At 44.5% G+C, this 19,083-nt stretch overlaps 1 long non-coding RNA gene across 1 annotated transcript in view; it reads left to right on the forward strand.

The window, feature by feature from the left end:
* LOC138065800 (uncharacterized) overlaps positions 1 to 19,083 on the forward strand; it is a 36,982-nt gene that overhangs the window by 9,866 nt on the left and 8,033 nt on the right. The window lies entirely within an intron of this gene.

The following is a 19,083-nucleotide window of genomic DNA, read 5'->3' on the forward strand; positions in this document are numbered from 1 at the left end:
GGAGGAGAGAGAGGAACCAACAGGTATGCATCATCCCAAGTCTAAGGGAGAATATTCTGGACTGGAGGGTTCAGGGCTTCCTGGCAGATTTCCTGATCCCAATCTTTCAACTGTTTATAGAAAAGGCATCCACGAGATGACACTGATCCACATCATTTTTGCAACCTCCAGGGTTTGAGTTTGGATATGTGATTTAAATAACAGATGGGTAAAATCACATGTAACCAGGCAGCTCCCTAGTGGCTGTATAGATGTGGATGTTGGAGAGCATATGATTTTCCAAGCTAAGGTCAGCACTAACCTGAGCTCAATTTTTCCTCCAGATCTGCTTTTCTAGTGCTATCATGCAGCTTAATTTCTTTGGCTTGTTCCACCACTTCTGCTCAAATCACACCCCTATGGAGGATCCTTCCAATGCAAACATGGCAGTCACATGGCTCCCGAGCTCCTCCATTTTTGGAAGATGAGAACATACCTCTGTGAGGTGTGGAAAATGCTGTCTGCCACATTAATGAAGCCAAACTGCAGAAATCTGCAGCATAAATCTGATGGTACCATCTGGCCCTCAGCATACAGGAGATAGGCACTCTGATTTATAAAGATTTTATTAAAGCTATTAACTTTGGAAACTACACACCAAATAAGACAATTTATAAATGATAAACAAGAAGCCTCTAGTACTTTGTTTTAACTTATGAAAACTGTTGCTATATTTAACTTAGCTTCAGTATGTCACATTTTACTGCTTCAATGGGTTTTGTATTTTTATTTTATTTATATATTTGTGGTTCTTGGATCTGGCTAAAGATTAGAGGCAAACTGCACCGCAGACACAGAACAGAGGGGGAGGAGCAAATTAATTTTTCTACTTTGAGTCAGATCTTATAAGATGAGGTTAATTCAGTGACTGTGTGGATGGCTATCACCAGAGCTGATCAGGACCCCCGGCCCTGAAGAAACATCCTTTGCTGGAATGTGCCAATTCATCAAAAGCACAACGGCTGCTGGGGACACTGTGGCCAGTGAGGTTGCAGGAGCAAATCTTGGGGGACTTCCAAGCTGCCCCCTCGAGCACAATGAGGGGTCTTAGACCTTCAAGAGTCCTATGGTTTCTTGCTCCACTTTCATCCTTTATATTTTGTATATACACAGATATATATTTATGTCTCGTACCTAGGTGCATAAGATGTTTTTAACTGCTGAAAAGAAAACGCCTAAGTGTAAAATGAAAACACCTGAATATTTTTTAATTCAAAACACACCAGGCAATATTTCAATGTTGTCTGAGTGCTGAGGTTTAGAGTTTTTACATTATTCCCTGAATTCAACAACATTTTAGGGAGAATTTCGATGGAGCTGTAATTTCTGTAGAAGCTGATTTCTCCCATGATCCTGCCTAGGCAATATAGGCATATCCTAACTTCCATTCCCATTTCCACCACAGAAAATGACCATAGGGGTATTTTAAGGTACACTCAAATTACTCTCTGACTTCAGACCCTCCTACGTGCTACCACAACTTACAAGCTCATAGAAAACACCTAAGGATATAAGCACTTTCCTGTTGCCTCTACCACTTCCCAGTGTTTTAGTTAGCAGTCACTGGGTAAAGAAGAAGCAGTGGGCTGATGATCTTTGTTAATTGGCCTAAAAAGTGCAAACTGATTTTTGGGCATTGTACCCAGCCAGGTCTAGTAACTGTATAACAAATATGTATTATGCTAGAAAGAGTAGACTCACAGGCGCCAGGAGTGAAACATTATCCTTTTCAGACAAAGTCTCAGACAAAGATCTTTATCTCAGAATGATATATGGGATATATTTTTAAGATGACTCCACATAATACCTTTATTATTGTTGAAGTTTAACAACTTAAAAGGAAAAAAAAAGATCATATTTGTCCTTTGTTACTTACCCAAATATGGGCAGGAAACTTCCGATGGGGCTAGGCTTGTAAAGAAAAACACCATTAGCCTAAAATAGTACCAATATTTATAGCATAGGGGGATATATGAAGCTGCAGAATTGATCTCAAGAGCCAAAAACTCTTCAGTTACGGGTTGCTAATGCAACTCCATTGAAAGCAGAACAATTACTCTGTGTGTACTGTGGATTGCCAGTGAGAGAGCTGGGACTGGAGTTTCTGATGAAGATTAGAAATTCATATTCAACTTAACGTAGTAAAACATTATCAATCATAATCCTTCAAGATAAAAGTGACAAAGATCAATTTTCAGGAAACTCAGAATTATCTCAGAGAATTAATACTTTCTGGTGCCACTTCCCGGAAGAGAATGCAATTTTAAGCCAAGATACCCCAGTCTTTCCAGAAAGGAGATGAGCTATCTCCAAGCTTTTGCCTTGGAGTCTTTTACTTCTTAGGGACCTTCAGCACGGGCAAACTTTCGGGTGAGTCTGCGACATACTAGTCCATATCTCAAGGATCAACAAGAGGGAGAAGTTGTAGGGTACGAGTGGACTTTTCTGCCATGCATCCCAGGCCATGCAGGGCCAGCTGGTTGCCTGCCCATGGCTCTCGGCAGCAGCCTGGCTGCAGCCAGGTGGCAAACTGGGGTGGGGGGGTGCCCTTTGTGTGGCGCTGCCTCGCAGCCCTTCGCACAGATGTGGCACAGGCCCTTCAGAGCTTTCCATGCACCTGGAAACATGCTTGGATGTATTTTCTCATAAGCACATCAGTATATTCCACATTGTTGGGGGGGAAGGTCACACTGATAATGCAATGCATGGCCACCTTCATTGCCCAACAAAGCCCCCCCGTGTCCCTCCCACTGGGTGGCTGAATCATGCCAATCTGCAGGGAGTAGTACTTCCAGAATGAGAAGAAACAGAACACGCTTTTCAGGGACATTTACCAACACTTCCACCGTCTGTCAGTGACCAGTCTTCCCCAGGAGAGGGGTTTACATAATATATAAACTGGCAGGCATACATACTCCAATGCACTTGGGATATCAGCTGCTGGCAGAGGATTTTCAGGTAGAAAGGGCCATTTGAGGTGTAACATTTGGAGGTGGGACCTATGAACTAGAACCCTAGTACCATACTATTTCCTTGGTAGCCAAACTCGGGGAAGAGAGTCGATAATCTCTCCATGGGGTCTCGCACTGCTCTGTTGGCAACCATGGGCTGGGGGTTAGCAAGTGCACCATGGTCTCACATCATGGACAAGATCTGCAGTGCCATTCTGCAAGGTCCTGTCCCACTGAGGGCTACACATGACACAAGACACTGTGGGCCTTCATCCAGGACAGACTGCTTTGTGACAAGATTCAGGTATCTGTATGCCGACCCTGTTCCCTGACTTGCCATGCCATGCCATGCTAGCTGGAAGGGCTTTCATTCTGCCATTTCATGGGACCACTGCTGGAGAATCACAATAGAAGCACCTATGATGTTCATGTCTTCCTCTTCTTGAGGGTCTCCCAACATCAGCAAGCTCAGCAGCACTTTCCCTCAGATACCATCTACATCATCCACATCAGCGAATACTCCATGCTATGCCTGGTCATACAGTGATAGTCAGGCCACTTATACCACTTGCACTTTTTCAATGGGGCTTTGAAGGTGGCTGAGATGCAATGAGTCTCCATGCATGGGAAGGTCTTGCAGGAAGGACTGAACACTTTTGCACCCCGAGGGCCAAATGTGCCTTGCAGACTGTTGCATTTTGCACCATGTCTGCAGGGAGTTTAGATCACTGTTGCCTGCTGAGGTGTTGCAAAAAGACAAGGTCTTACTATTCTTCTGCACTTAGCAAGAGACTGCTCCCATCCTGTGACACTAACCCCTGCAACAGCAGCCAACACAGGGCCAGTGCCAGCAGCTCCTGATAAAAACACCAGGGCCTCTGTGGCCATAGTGTGAACTATTAGTGCTCTCATGGGTGCCCTCGAGGCCTCCTCTATTCTCCTCCGCAAGGCTGCCTAACCCCTGTTGGTCTAATCATAAAAGTCCATAAGCACACATATGAGAAAGGCTTCTTTGTCTTTAAGATAAAATGCAGGCTACTCTGGGCCAATAAAAGAAGGGAAAGGCAAGGCTGCATAGGTGGCCTGGCCAGGCCAAACCACTCTCTGTCAGGTTGCCAGCGTGGCAGGCTCAGGCTCCATTCCTCTGCAGGAGCAGAGCCTGGAGCCTCAGGGTTAAGGGTCTCTGCCGTCACGTGTCTGGTGGAATGGGTCTCTTCGTGCATTTTTCAATGGCAAAGCATAGCGAGACCTTGCTGGTTGAAAAGGCCACTGCGACCCCTCTGGGGGTGACTGGTACAAGCAAGACTGGGTGGCTCTGAAAACCTCTTCTTACCTCTCAGTGCCTTTCATGCACTCGTACCGCTGCTTTATAGCCCTTAAAACTTGTGCGCAGGCATCTGGCTTGAGGATGTATATGGCTATTTGGGGATGTGGTGTCAGAGGATAGTCTTGGGCAAAGGGAGCTCTAGCTTCCGCGTTCCCTGTTGCCTGTAGGGTCAATGACCTATACTTTCAGCCATGCCTGGCTTTCCTTGGCAAAGAGACTAAATGTTTAACCCCAGGTTTGATGGGTCAAGAAACCTAGCGTGAAACAGGGAGCAAACTAATTTAACACTATAGACTTCAGCCTAAAGTGTCTCTGCAGGCTTTTTTCTGGAAACAGAAGAGCCAGTGCTTCCAAAAACACAGTTACATCATTCACTCCTCATCTTCTGCAGCAAAAAAAAAAAGTATTTTATTACACAACTGAAAAAAACATCTGCATGTGAGAAACGATAATACTCAATGTGAACCTCACCTGTGAGGGGAGTGTAAGGAGGGGCATGTACGTGGAGTTATGTGCCACTTCCCTCTTTGTCTCACTGTCATAAAAATGTGTCCAAACAAGGGAAGAAGAAGTGAGCATATGCTCTGGCAACCAAACGGCAAAGCCATAGTAGTATAAGCCAAGAGAAGCAACTCGGGAAAGGCATAAAAATTAATATGAAAAATTTCTCCAATGCATCAAAAGTAGAAGGTCTGCCAGAGAGTCATGGGGGCTGATACATGTCTGAGGTGTAAAAGATTGCTTGAAGAAGGTGAGAACACAGCTGGAAAGCTTTGTTTCAGCTTTTACTCACCGGGGTTTCCAGGCTGGAGCCTTTCTTTTGGGGGACGATTCCAAGAAACTTTCTCAAAATGAAGTGTCATTAATGGAGAGCTACAGGAGCTCAGAAGCATGCTGCTGAATCACTAGCTGTGGTCTATAATCTACCAATTAAATCTGACTCTGTCTTTCCCTAAGCATCTCACTAGTAGCAGGACAGGGCAGTGGACCAGCCCTTTATGCTCAAGATGAGTGTAACTTTTTTCATGGAAGGGAAACACAGTGTGGGCAAGCAACACATCTGGTTCTCCACAGCAAATGTAGCCTATCTGCACCGCTGTTGAATAAAAACAGCCTGCCCTTCTGTCAAATTCACTTTCTTTTCTTTCTCAGCGACCCAAGGACTGGGGAAGCAGGGCTGCTAGTGGCAGTGGCCTTTGTTGGCATGCAGTATGGACTGCACAAATGTTATATTGAGACTGATGGCAGCCAAACTAATGGGCTGGAGCTGGCCTTGACTAAACATGTCTTCATTGCTTTCCATTCCATGTAAAAAAGACTTTGATTGCTTTCCTGATAATCAGTTAGGTCTTGCTGGTGTTTTTGTAAGCCCAGTTCCATAGAACTTAATGGGAAGGGTGGAAATATGCAATCTCTAATTACACAGTATTACATCACACCATGTGTAGACATCTTGGCCACCAGAACTGTTAACCCTAGACACAAGGAACTGCTCTTTCTTTGTTAATCCTGCAACTGATACCCTTGTTTTGCTAGAAAATAGCATTTGCTTTGGTGAGAATGGATGTGAAGGAAAGCAGCATATTGTTGTCAGCTCCTCCTCTACGCGCACTCCCCAGTGTGTTTTGACACACCTTTTTTTTGCTCAGTGACATCTCAAAGTTAGGGCACATGGCATGACTTTGAGCAAAGAGCGATGAAGAAAACGAACCTTGTAATGAATAACCAGGGGAAATCTCACGTTGCAGAGATAATCCTTAGAGGCATATGTTCTCTTTGGCCCTCATCTTGCTCTGGTTACATCTGCAATATGGTTGGGAAGCATGACTGCAGCACAGGCAGATATATCCAAGCAAGCTTTCTGCTAACCAGGTCAGGCACTTATAGCAAGGAAACTATAACACTGTGGTGTACCCTGGGAAAAAACACTAGGAACACTGAAAATCTGCCACTGAAGCATATGCTAATAAGCTGTAATGCTACAATATTCTGACCAGCTAAATTAAAGCTGTAGCATGATCATATCTCTGACTGCTGTGTAAACACATAATCCAGCAGCTATCTTTCCTGTTTCACTATCCAGCTCCTACCTCTCAAACTGCATTGGCTAGTGAGGATGGAGAAGGAAGTCAAAAATGTCTCTGTTCAAGTCACAGTTGATTTATTTGGTGCATGCATACCCAAAGAACTGGGGAACAGACAGGCACAGCTGTGCTGTGTAGTCCACTCAGTTTTCTGCTTAATTGCATAAGTCTAGGGACAGACATTCATTTGCAAGTAGCACAGGTGTTTGATGATGGTGCCGCTCTGGGCTACTTGTCACTACTCCAACGCTAAAGGTCATTGCTCTCTCTGCCACTGCAAGGGTGTCAGGTAAATGAGAAGGTGGGCACAGGCTGGCCTTGCTTGCTTTGCCCAGACAGACTAAGAGTGGCACCAGTAGATCTTTCTTAGAGGTGAGGAACAAAGAGCTTCCACCTGAGCAGAGAAAAACAGGCTGCACAATAAAAAATAATACCAACATTACATAACTTTGGATGATCAAGTGATGTCAGACTTAACAGCTTTCAGACCCTGACCTGACAAAGCTATTATAATTCCCTGAATACCTGTGGAGTGCTTTCAGAGTCAAGTTCTGACATGTTATCCCATGGCGCCTGGTTGTTTGCTTAATACAGTTCAGCTAAAGAAAACTGCTGTGCAAAAGTTATGCATATTATCATTCAGCCCCATGACATGACATACAGCTAAGCAGGGGAACTTGGAAGGCGTTTGTCTCTATGGCCCATGGATAAGCCTGTCTTACCAAAGCAAAGACACCGCTGTTTCTGAGCCTCCCAGGGAACCTTGCAGCAGACCAGGCCAGCGGCACACACTCATGAAACCTGGAGTCAACCCAGAAATGAAGAGGGGTCAGTGGGAAGTGGCAGGGAATTTTGTCAAAGCCATATGGTTTGATTTGAGCTTGGCTCTCCAAGTAAATAGGTCACAATATCTCATGTGAATTTGAAAGGGCCAAGTCGAGTTGCAGAGGGTTAATCATGCTATTGACCAATTAACCAGCAGGCACAGATCTGATCCTGCTGGTGGATGCAGCCTGTAAACCCTTTAGCACCCTGTAGCCAGACCATTGAGTCATTCTGATTCACAGGGATGCGCTTTCAGACTCAGACCTACATTGTGCACCTATAACCATAGCTGGAAGGAAAGGTCCTGAAAAACATGCTGTAACCCTTCGGTTGGAGCTCAGCCTATTAAGTATCTACTAAGACAGTTTGGGTGATAGTTTGGCATAAGCTTGAAAACCTAAAATAGTTTCTTTTCTCTTCTCTAACAGTAACAGGCACAGGCAGGCACTGAGAAGAGCCTTCCATTTGGAATATTTTTGGTGCTTGAAGAATGTTTCTCATACTTAAAATACTGCAGGGACTTTCAGCACAGCTTCACATGGAAGAACTTTTAAAGCACAAATATTGTACGACAGTCCTGTGAGGGCAGAGGGAAGAGCAATACTGGGCATCCTGGAGCCAAATTTCCCAACTCTTCCAGTAAATAAGGCTACAGAAAAGAGGTTAAGAGAAGAGATGATCCCTCCCCCGGCCCCAGTGCACATCCTGCCCCCACTTCCTACCCCCTGTCCTGGCTCTGTGCTGGCTCCTCTCCTCAGGAACTCAGCAGTAGGCTTTAAACATGGCTATTGCACGGTGTCCACTGGGACTGTGTTGGAACTGCCAATTTGAATCACTTTAAGCTCTCACAGTTATTTTACAAGTCCCAGGGCGAATTGTTTTACTGCATTAGGAACCAATCAACTAGAATTTTTCTTCTTACAGTTCAGTGTGTATTTCTTCCCATGTTATATCCACATCCCTGTCTTTCATCAGTTGCCCAAGACCTTTGCTTTTACATCTAGATACCACTGGGGCTATCAGTATTTGCTTTTAGTTTCTTTAATATGTGTACAAAAGACTCAAATTTAGTGTAATTATGCTTATGTATAGCAAATGTAAACTTCACTCTACCTGGCACAGAGCAGGAAAGCTGGGGTAACCTTTAGATTGTTTAGTCATTGGGACTGCCTTTGTATTCCTTACATAGTATTTAGTAGGATCCGCAGAAGAATGTATATGCCACAGGCCAAAATTTAAATCCTTAAACCTCCCACAGAGCTGCCACCCTAAAGGTAGAACTACCTAAACTAACTACCCCACTTTCATCCAGTAAGTTTCTCCTTACCTAAGCCATACAGCATAAAGGAATGAACTCACATATTACTCTTTATGCCTTGCCCATAATGAGCAGTTGAACAAATAATGAAAGCATTGTAGGCATTCACAAAACTAAGTGACCTCCTTTAGTTTCAAAATCTGGGCCGTATCCCACCAATAATTTTACAAGTGCATCTGTCAGAGTGGGCCTCACGTAAAACACAGCTTGTGGGAAGCAGTGTGGCCCTTTTCCCCACTTTCTAGTCCTTAGAGTACATACCAGGAATGTAGAAAACGCAGTCTCAAATCCCATTTCTTCCAGGAGAGCACGAAGGCTCCCTTCCATCTCCCACATCCTAGCATATTATATTTCCTTAACTTTACTATTATAAGGTCCCTAGTCTTGTTTTCTCATTCAGATGCTGTTATTGGAGTTGTTCTACCTTGTGAAAAATGTTTACATGCTCACCGTACCTGGCATGTAAAGTCTCCTCTCTCTGTTCCAGTGTAAGCAACCTCACTGCCATCTCCCTCTCTCTTTAGGCCTATGAATATCAAATTAATTTCTGTAGGGATTGATATAAGTATGTATCTTGCCTATAAATAACTAACTAGGCTGTCTGCCTATCCAGCAGGCTGGAAACCCAAATATGCACTCCAGTCTGAAGGATCTTCACTTGCAGGCCCTCTTGCTTAGGTGCTTACCTGGAGCACCTAAGTTAAAAAACATAGACAGTTGAGCTAGATTTTCACTACAATCGTGACAGACAGTAAAATCTTCAGAGGAAAATTCAGACCTTTGATGGACTGACACTCTTGTAAGATGTCTGTCTAGAGAGGACTCAGAGCTTCTAAGCCAGGTGCCCCAGCTGCTTGGAAACAAAATCCTTGGGCAAAGCAAGAGTTCCTTCCCTTCTTGGGGCCTCCTTGGGATCCTCACCCACCTAAGCCGAAAAATGCCAGTACTAGAGGCAGGGATTGTGGGCAGTTAGCATGAGCAAATGAAGCTGTCTGGGGAAGTACTATCCACTTTTTACCAATAGTGGGAGTAAAAGCTCTTCCCCCCCTCCCACCCCCGCCCCGAGCAGCTAACCTGCAACACCTCAGACATCCTTTATGCTGGCATTCAAGTCTGCTCCCCAGTACCTCTGCTACAGTTTGTAATGCAGGAATTACAGGGCTACAAAACACAAACAGAAAGCCTACATTTTTTCTTCGTTGAGTTGTTCTTCTTCACATCACATCCTTTGAGCAACAGCTATTTTTTTCCCGTAGGATTTAGATACTGGTGTGATATTATATCAGCAGGGTGTGAAAAAACGGACTGTGATTTGTGATATTAACAATTCATGACCTTAGGGACACAGGGGTGAGAACTTTGGCTTTTGGAAGAACTCCACCCAGGCAACCAGAATTACATTCCCCAAGAAGAAGGGGTGCATAGGCCTGTCAGAGACCGATCAGCTCAGTGAGTCAGGCAGATATTTACAAAATAATCTGCTACTGCTGTGCTGAAGAAATGGAATATTGTTAAATCATTGTGGTTAAATATGCACATGGTCATAGCACCCATCTGTTGCAAACAGGCCAAAAAGAGAAAGGTCCTGACCTGAAATGCTGCAGTCTACCTGTGAGGCATGTACAAGATGGGTACAGGGAGACGGGGAAAACATGAAAAGAGAGTGCGGGTCAGGACCATAGGATCAGTATGAGAGCTGTCTAATCTTTACCAAGTTTACTGTAGGCATCCTGGTGAAGGGGAGCTTTGATGTTCTGAAGAAAAATGATGAGGTAACATGCAGGGTGTTTACAAAGAGCTTCTTCTGCAAGTGAGGGACAGCACTGGAAAAAATATGAAGTCAGCTCCCTAGAGAGTGGTGGTAACTTTGCTTAGGCAGAGGATTTTTAACTTTTTCAGGGAAAGGTGACCTCACTTAAAATGGTGGTGAGTCTTGGCTCCTCATAATTGCGAGGCAGATTGGATGGATGAGGAACGTCCTTGCACCCTTGTCTCTAAGACAATGGACTTTACTGCCACAGCTTCAGTGAAATGGGAATTTACTCTTTGATTATACAAAGAGTTAGTTTTCTTTTCTGTAACCTAAGTGCGAGTGCTGAAATTTCGGTTGCCAAGTAGAACCTAGAGGTGTAGAGATAAATTGTTTTGTTTTAAATTCATTTCCTCAGTGTTTCTAATGAAACTTGTTTTAAGGAATTTTATGATTATGCGGAAATTTCAAGAAGTTATTAAGAACAACGTTTCTGCTATTAGTAGGAAGCTGGAATTTTTTTATAGGCGAATAGCACAGAGGAAGTGGTACCCAGCAGTTCTCAAGTTCTCACAATTTGTTTTCTGTTTAATAAACTTACCGCACAGTTTATTAGCTTTCTGAAAGTACAAAAGCAGGTAAGACAAAGTTGTTAATTAAAGCAAACAACATGTACTACAGCGGAGTTTGCTTTAAAAAAAAAGAGGAGGAAGGAACTTATGCTTTCTACTTTTTTCTCTTGTAACTAGTGCAAAGAGTGCACAGTTGCAATTACAGTCCTCCTCAACAGAGCCTGTATGTCATGTAATTCATGGGCGCAGTTGTAGCTAGAGAGTCTCCCGCAGCTTGCACGTCCACTTGATCTTAGCCAGAGATTGCCCATTTCCCATTAATCCCCATCAGAAAAGGAATCAGAGACTGCCACCACCTTGTTGGTCTGGTTGGTCACACAGGCGCTGGCAGATAGGCGCAACCAGAGCTTGCACTCATGCACCAAAGAACTCACCTCAGAGCTTCTTGTAAGAAGCTCCACCTAGCCTGGTTTGGTAAATTTGGTAAAAGAGCTTTTGGAGGGATGTAAAACACAAAGTAGGAAATAGGAAAAAGATTTTTGTTTCCTTTTTCAGCCTTGAAGTAAAATCAAGCTGAGAGCAACTCTTATTTCAACAACATGAATCTTTTCAAGCATTATCTGTAGTTAGGATATAGACTCAAGTAAAGCTTAGGGGTTTGGACATGTCTAATGAAATCAGAACCTGTTGTCCTAGTATGGTTATGTTAAAAAATAGAGCCCTTTCCTCTTCCATTAATTTTTTCCTTCTTTTTCTTCTCTCTCTGTCTTTTTAATTATTGTCTGCAGTAGTGATGAAAGAGCTGTCTTTATTCCTGTCTTTCTTACAGAGACTACTTCTTAAAAGGTGTTTGATTGTGTTCCTTCCCTTCTGACATTCTCCCTTCTCTGCATATTTTTATTTTGTCGCAGCTCTGCAAAGTATTTGAGTACATGCCTAACTCTAGGCCTGTCAGTGTAACTACTTATGTGCGTAACTATGTGTGTAACGTACATCTTGCTGAATGCGACCTGAAACTCTCTCTGTCTTATTTCCTCTTCTCTTTCCAACCCCGCCAAAAAACATGGTTCTTTCTTCTCTGTCTCTGGGTTTCTGTTTGTCTCCTGTAATTTCTTTTTTTTTTTTTATATTATCCTCCTATATTCTTCTCTTCCCTCATTTTTCTCCTCTACTGATTTTCATTCTTGCTTTTCTGCACTCTCTTCTTTCTTGCCACACTCTGTAGCCTCTCTGCTGTTTTTTCAGTGCTTTTTCTGCTCAGTTCTTTCCTTTTCCCTCTCTGATTTTTTTCCTGTTGAACAGCTAAATTTGAAGGATTACAGGGATATCTTGTTTTCTATAATATTCTATTTCACTAGAGCCTGCTACTATTGAAATCAATGGCAAGCCTCCCATACACTCCCGGGAGAGCTGGAATGGATCCTAAATATTTGCTGTTCGCCAAATGGTGGGAGTCTCTGAGTCCAAAGCTGGTCTGTTTACATCAGGATCAAATATAGACTCCAGTTCGAATCAGAACCATATGCTCTTCCTAAATTATGAATTTTCCTAGTAATCTGTAAAATGCATACTGAAGTACAAACATGTCTGTGTTAAGTGCTGAATCAGCACTAGGGGAACCGGGAGAGTTACCCTATTTGAGGATGAAGGATGCAGAACGCAGCTCAGAAGTGATGGACTAGAGCAGAGCGAAGGGGAGCCATGAATAGACGGTGAAAAGTCGGTCATGTTTAACAAGTAAATGCAGTTATAAAATATTTCACAATGTCTGCCACCAGTTACTGAGCGAAATTCTAGCTGCACTGACGTCAATAGCAAGCCTCTCATTGACTTCAGGCATCTAGAAGTTCACCTACCAAATATTCAATTGGCTGTTTGAAGTATGTACATGAGGGAGATACCCTCTTTCCCTTGGGGACGAGGTATTCTTTTAAGAAGTTTTCAGCGTTGCTGCATTTTGCCATTGTGACACTCACTTTCTTAATGTGTTCTGTTACCATTAGAGATTCTCAAAATATTTCGATAAATGTCAGCTTGGATTTTAAAAAAAAATGACTGCTTTGATTCTATATTGAAGATTCCTTTTATTTATACAAATACTCAGAAAATTCAAAACATCTGGAACCTGAGGTTCTTTGTTCACAGTGTTTTAATACAATCTCTGTCCCTTCTGTGGACCAAGCCCTGTCCTTCGTCAGTGGCTAGGGTGACCCAGAGTGCCCAGGGGCCTGAGATAACCTTACCTCTCGTTATGCTGTAAAACACAACTGGACACAGACACCTTTTCTTCCTGGGACAGATGTATTTTGTTGGTTGTTTGCAGAAAAATGGCATGTGATAAACTCAGTGGGGGCCACAGCAGTCTGAGCTCCTGGTCCAAGACACAGAGATCCCTGCCGCTGGGCCAGGCCTCCCTGCAGCCCAGAGGGCAGACTCGAATCTGTGATTGCTTTTGTTGACTGTAATTGAAACCCATGTCTTTAAAACTGTTATTCAATTTAGAAAGAAAGAATCTGTTTTCCAAACTGAAAGGATGCCTGCTGTATGAATTAGGGATGGAAGCGCCCTTTCCACGCAGTCCATACCCAGTACACAGTATAGCCACTATATTTAATTTCTTATTAGATTCTTTTTTCCTTTTTGGTCTCTCTTTTGTAACACTGTCTTCATGATTATTTTTCCCCTGTCACCCTGTGATTACACTGATTTTTTTTTTTTCTCTCTCCCTCCCACTGGCCTTTTTTCCTTTCGGCAGTCTCTCCCGACCAGGATGCAAACCCATTAACATTCCCGGTTCATGCTGCACCCCCAGGGCCACACTGTGCCAGTGGACTTGAAGTTAGACCAGACGAGTTTGCCTCCCTCTATTCTCACTGAAAGCATAGGCAAATCCAGCCCTGGTTCCTCCCCAAAGGGAACTGTTTTCCCATGCACGGCAGCACTGGAGGCTGCACAGCCCCTGCACCACTGCATGCCTGCGAGCGTATCCAAGGGCAAAGCAACCCTGAGGATAACAAGGAAAGGAGAGGGGCAGCTGGAGGGATCGATATGAGGGATGGGACAGGAGGGAAGGGGAGATGGACTGCTCAGCCGCTGGCGAGGAACACTCTCACTTCCGCTTCGGCTGTCTGGAGCGTGGCCCGTGCCGAGCCTGTTTGCTGCTGACTGACGCAGCTAGCAAGCCTCGTCCAACTGCAGCTCCTTGGTGGTTCTCATTTCCCCTTGGAAAGACAGACACATTTTCGGTCCAGTCCTCTCCCTCCTGCTGACACGGTGCCAGGCAGCGCTGTCTGCAGGGAAGACAGTTTTCCTCCAGGAACCACAGCTGCGGGAGAGCTCCAGCACTGCTGCTGTTCACGTCAAGGTCAGCTCCATGGGGAACTCTAAAATCTGCACCTTCCTCCTCTTGCTCCGAAATCTGGGGTTTCCCGTGGTGGTTCTCCCAGATGGCTCAAGTCCCATTTCTGGTATCACTGAAGTTAGTGGCTCTGTTTGGTGCGTGTGTTTGCAGCAGCAAGCAGCATCAAGCATTTCCACATGCTAATGATTTTTGAAATGCTAATATCACTAAGGAGAGGGGAAAGGGAGGATGAAGTGGAGGGAGGAGCAGAGGCCTTTATATTGTGATAGATAATGGGAAAGGGAGGTGGAGAAAAGGACTATCTTCTCTCAGCCACTCTCAAAATGACCCTACCTGCCACGTAACTGTCCTGCTGATGCCTGTGACCACCCTCCGACAAAGTGTGCTCTTCTCCATGCCTGTTGTGCACCGGGCGTGTGTGCTGCAGGGGTGGAAGGAGAGCACTGGGACATGCCTAGCAGCTCTCCCCTGGCCACCATGGCATTGCACCTGCAGATTTAAGGCTCGGCCACTTCTCGAAATAACGCTTCTTTTTCTGGTCGTAACCTAGAGCAATCCAGCCCCACAAACACCTTCAGCTGACACCGCCAATGGCATCTTATGACCTTCTAGAAGGTCTGGGCAGAAAAACCCAAACTCAAAGCTCTTCTTGCGCAGTGCTGCGTGCCTTCCCATGACACAAAATGCAGGCAAAGGGCACCCAGCCCAGCAGCAACGAAAGCACACGACTTCTCTGCATAACAGATATGGGGGTTGAGAAAGAGGGGAGCACCTGCCAGCATATCTGGCTTCCTAAATCCCCTTACCGCTCCTCCAACTAGTTCCATTTAACTCTCCATCAATTTGTGCAGCTCTGCCTGACATTGTGAATATACTGGGAGAGCTTGCAGGCAATTCCCATGGGCTAGTGTCACCTCCTGGCAGGCAGAGTGAATGTTACCTAGGCATATGCCTCATTTCTTCACCTCCTAGTTTTTGGAAATCTCATTTTTACTGAATGCAGCTTTCTGAAAAGACGTGAAATACCTTCTATCTGTTTTTTTTCCTTTTGTCCCTAAATTCATTTAAATTGACCAGCCAATGGCCGATCATGACATATGGTCAAAAAGTGACCTAGACATGAAAAATAACTCACAGGTCCACTGAACTACTTTAAATATGTATAGTCAGAGCTTGCAAAAAGAAGAACTTTGGCAGTGCTAGACTGCTGAGTGCTGATCTACAAATTGCTGCCTGCTTCTTTATCACATACTGAATTTTAACCCTCAGTCCCTCAGTTTTAAAGCACATATCAACTGTATGCTAAAGGAGTCAAGAAGATAGGCTTCAATTATTTCATTTTCCAGAGGTTAGAAAGGTTCTTGTAAATGACTGATACAAATAACTGGAAACCCAGTTAAAACAACTGGATAACAGATGGCAAAGGAAAGTGGTTTACTGTAAAGTGTTGCAGAGTAGAAGATCATTTACAAGAAGCAATTACACAAACATCCCTAAGCATCCAAGATCCCATAAAAGGGTTGCTGAGGTGGAAGCACAATTTCAATTGTGGATTTTTGTGCTTGAATAAAAATCAAATCTTTACTTTAAAAATTTTTCCACTCTTACTTTTTTCCTCCCTTCCCTCTCTATGTCTCTTCCTTACTAAACAAGCATTAACAGTTCTCCTCTTGTGCAAGTAATGAAACTGGCCAGACAAGCACTCCATCCAACAAAATCTTTGACGAAAATCTTTTTTTTTAATTCTTCATGGCTCTTATTTCCTCTGGGGTTAAGGATCACTTAAAGACCAAGAAAGACAATGCCTGTCTTGTGAACATAAATGCTTGTTACAAATTAAACCAGTAAAGTGCTTTACTGGTGACCTCAGGAGAATCCTGAGTAGTGGTGACCTCAGGAGAATCCTCTGTACGTCTAAGAGCCAGTACGAGTACAAAAAACGTTCAGTCCGTTGACCAGCACTTCCCACAGCCCACCTATATGTCCCTAGCCATTCTCAAATCCAAGCACAGGGCACAGACGGTATCAGCAGGACCAGCAGGTTGAAGCTTCTTCTTTCGCGCAATCTGCAGGCTCTTTCTTGATTATATATATCCACGTGTGTCAGACTGTCCTCTGGCCAGCTATTTTCATTTGATGCTGAACTCAGAGATACTGGATAAGCAGAGGGACCACGTGTCCATTTCCTTTCATACATATCCATAACAAGCAGTTTTCCTCATGGCTTTAACATACAGACTCCATCCAGCTCCTACAGACCAGATTTTTACCAAGACTCCTGCACAAAGTGGTCCAAAAGATGGCTTACGCAGCAGGTAGGAGTCTCTCCTGGCGTGAAGGCCTGCTCAGCCCCAGTCTGGACCCTCTCTAAGGCATCTCTGACACATGGGACACCCCTAGAGCTGGAAAATGTGGATGGCATCCCTTCGTGCTGGAATAATACTTTTCTAAGGTTGTACAAGCATGAATTAGATCAGCCTTGAGGCTGAGAGCTTTTAGCAGCCCCAGCACCAGAATGGCACAAATGTGCCGATGTCAGAGGAGGTTTTCCTGAGGCACATCAGTGCTAGCAAGGGCAGAAGAAAGATTGCTATCAGGCTGACACCATCACTTGTTGATTGATACCGCTGTGCAAATCTGAGAACGTGGTAGTATGACTGTACTCTAAAATCACTGTGGCAGTGTTATAATGCTTACCGAGCAATGACTGAGGTCTCTTCGAGCCCCCACCCCCAACACTTCCTGCCCTGCCACAAGTGGATATTAGATGCAAAGCCCTAACCAAAATGCTGTTGATCTGGTGGAGATACTGAGAGATTGATGGCCTCGTGCTGCTGGCACCCGCGACGCAGCTTCCTGTGCCGCAATATCAATCAGGGGCTGAATCACAGCAGCCCCGACGGCCCCCTTCGCCAGCTCGAGTAGCTCCAGGCCTGGGCCAGGCTGTCCAGACACGAAGGTCTGTATGCCCCACTGAATCGCAGGTATCTTTCATGTGGGAAACGTGAGCTATGCATCAGTAGACAGCTCTTTGGCCTACGTCTGACCTAACGTTCCAAGCCACGTGCACAGCCCAGGCTCCCTCCTTGGGAATGAGAGCAAGGCCTGCTGGGGACAGTTTAGCCCATCCTGAGCTAGGTTTCAGTGCCAGGTGTGCCAAATCGCCCGTGCCTGTTTCTCCTCCTCGACAACAGAGGGAGCCTGGATGACAAGTTCAGGGGGGACACCTCCTTCCAGACAGCTGGCTGGGAGAGGTTAACGCCTCCCCACCCTGCTTTACTTCAGGGCGGGGGAAAATAGCATCTCAACTAAAAGAGAGAATGAAGTGAAATGAGAAAAACAGTGTTTGCCAAGCTGGAATTTAATTAGGACAACATTAACTATCTGTCATTGGCAAGGAGTGCTATGGACTTCAAAAAAGCAGTTCCACATTTCATTTGAGTGAGGGAGCACCAATGGCTCAAAATTGCCTGGGCAGTGTTATCAAGGGGTGCGTGGGGCGCACAGGGTCCTATAAACAGTCATTGCAATTTGTAGCATCTGGAAAACATGCCAGCATTCTTTAAATGGGCATCTTCTGTGGCTGTCTTAGAAAGAGAGTTTACAGATAGGAAGTTTTACTGAAACAATGAACTTTATATGACAGTTTGAAAAAAGCTTGCAGGAAGATCTCTTCTACATTCTCACACGATATGGCTCCCAGTCTGAGATTCATCTTCATTAGGTACCTGACACATCAAAGCAGCTATTTCTCTGGTACTTAATAGACAGCTTATGTGGTCCTAATAACGTATCAGCAAGTATTCTGTATTAAACATATATCATCTACACTGAGAGAGAAGGGAGGACTGAATGACCTCATTTTAATTAAGGGGTCTTAACTAAGCCACTAATACTGCACATGCCAGATGTTAGTTATGTGCCCAACTATCACCACTTGGCCTACTCATTAAATTGCATCTACAGTCAATTGAGAAGAAAACATTTCATCCAGAAAATTGCAGGCTACATTAGAAAAACAGACTAAAAATGCAGTTCAAAAGCAAAAGCAGCTATTGTGTCTCCTTGGCAAAAGCACAATCTTTTTAAAAAAAGGAAAAAGTTGTTTTTCACAGTAAGTTCAGCTATCCCTTAGCAGCGGTAGTGCTGCATGGTAGCGTTAGAGCAATCTGAGAAGAATCCCAGTCGAAGGTGAGGATGCAGGCGTACTAGGCATCGTGAAAATACACCCATAGCAGACCACCTCTGCTACAGCAGCTGCAGTGGAAGTCCCAGTTACAAACCAAAGCATACAGGACAGCAGTAAAATGACAATGCTCTATGTAACAAATGGGAAGCGTAGCTTGCCACCTTCCAGTGGGGATAAGGGACAACCTTCCTTCTTCATCAGCAAGAAAAACATAAATCCTTCTTATCCTGGAAGCAGGCCTCTGACTCAGCCCAGAGGCACATGTTTCGGAGCATTTGACCCATTGTGCATGTATTTGACCCATTGCTCAAGGAGTAGAATAGGGCTTTCTCCATCCTCCCAGCTGTGCCGGCTCTGCAGAGCTAGGAGGTAATCCCAGCTGGGAATTACGTCCTGGGACAGACTACCTCACTCCTGTCCCCCTCCTTGCCCCTGTGGCAAGTCACCCTCTGGACGGCGACAGAAGCCTTGCTCGCACCTCGTTCATGGGTGTAAGCAGTGCCTCCCTTTCAGCCAAATGAGTGGCTTCCCCCTCATTTGTCAAAAGTGCTTCAAATACTTGATTACGTAGCAAACACTGCCATTCCTCGGCTTTCTGATGACAGCTTGTGGAATCATCTGTCTTTGATAGAAAGGGTTTTATGTTTGTGCTTTACATATCTAATAG

The sequence above is a fragment of the Struthio camelus genome, chromosome 1 (genome assembly GCF_040807025.1).
Source record: "Struthio camelus isolate bStrCam1 chromosome 1, bStrCam1.hap1, whole genome shotgun sequence".
NCBI lineage: Eukaryota > Metazoa > Chordata > Aves > Struthioniformes > Struthionidae > Struthio > Struthio camelus.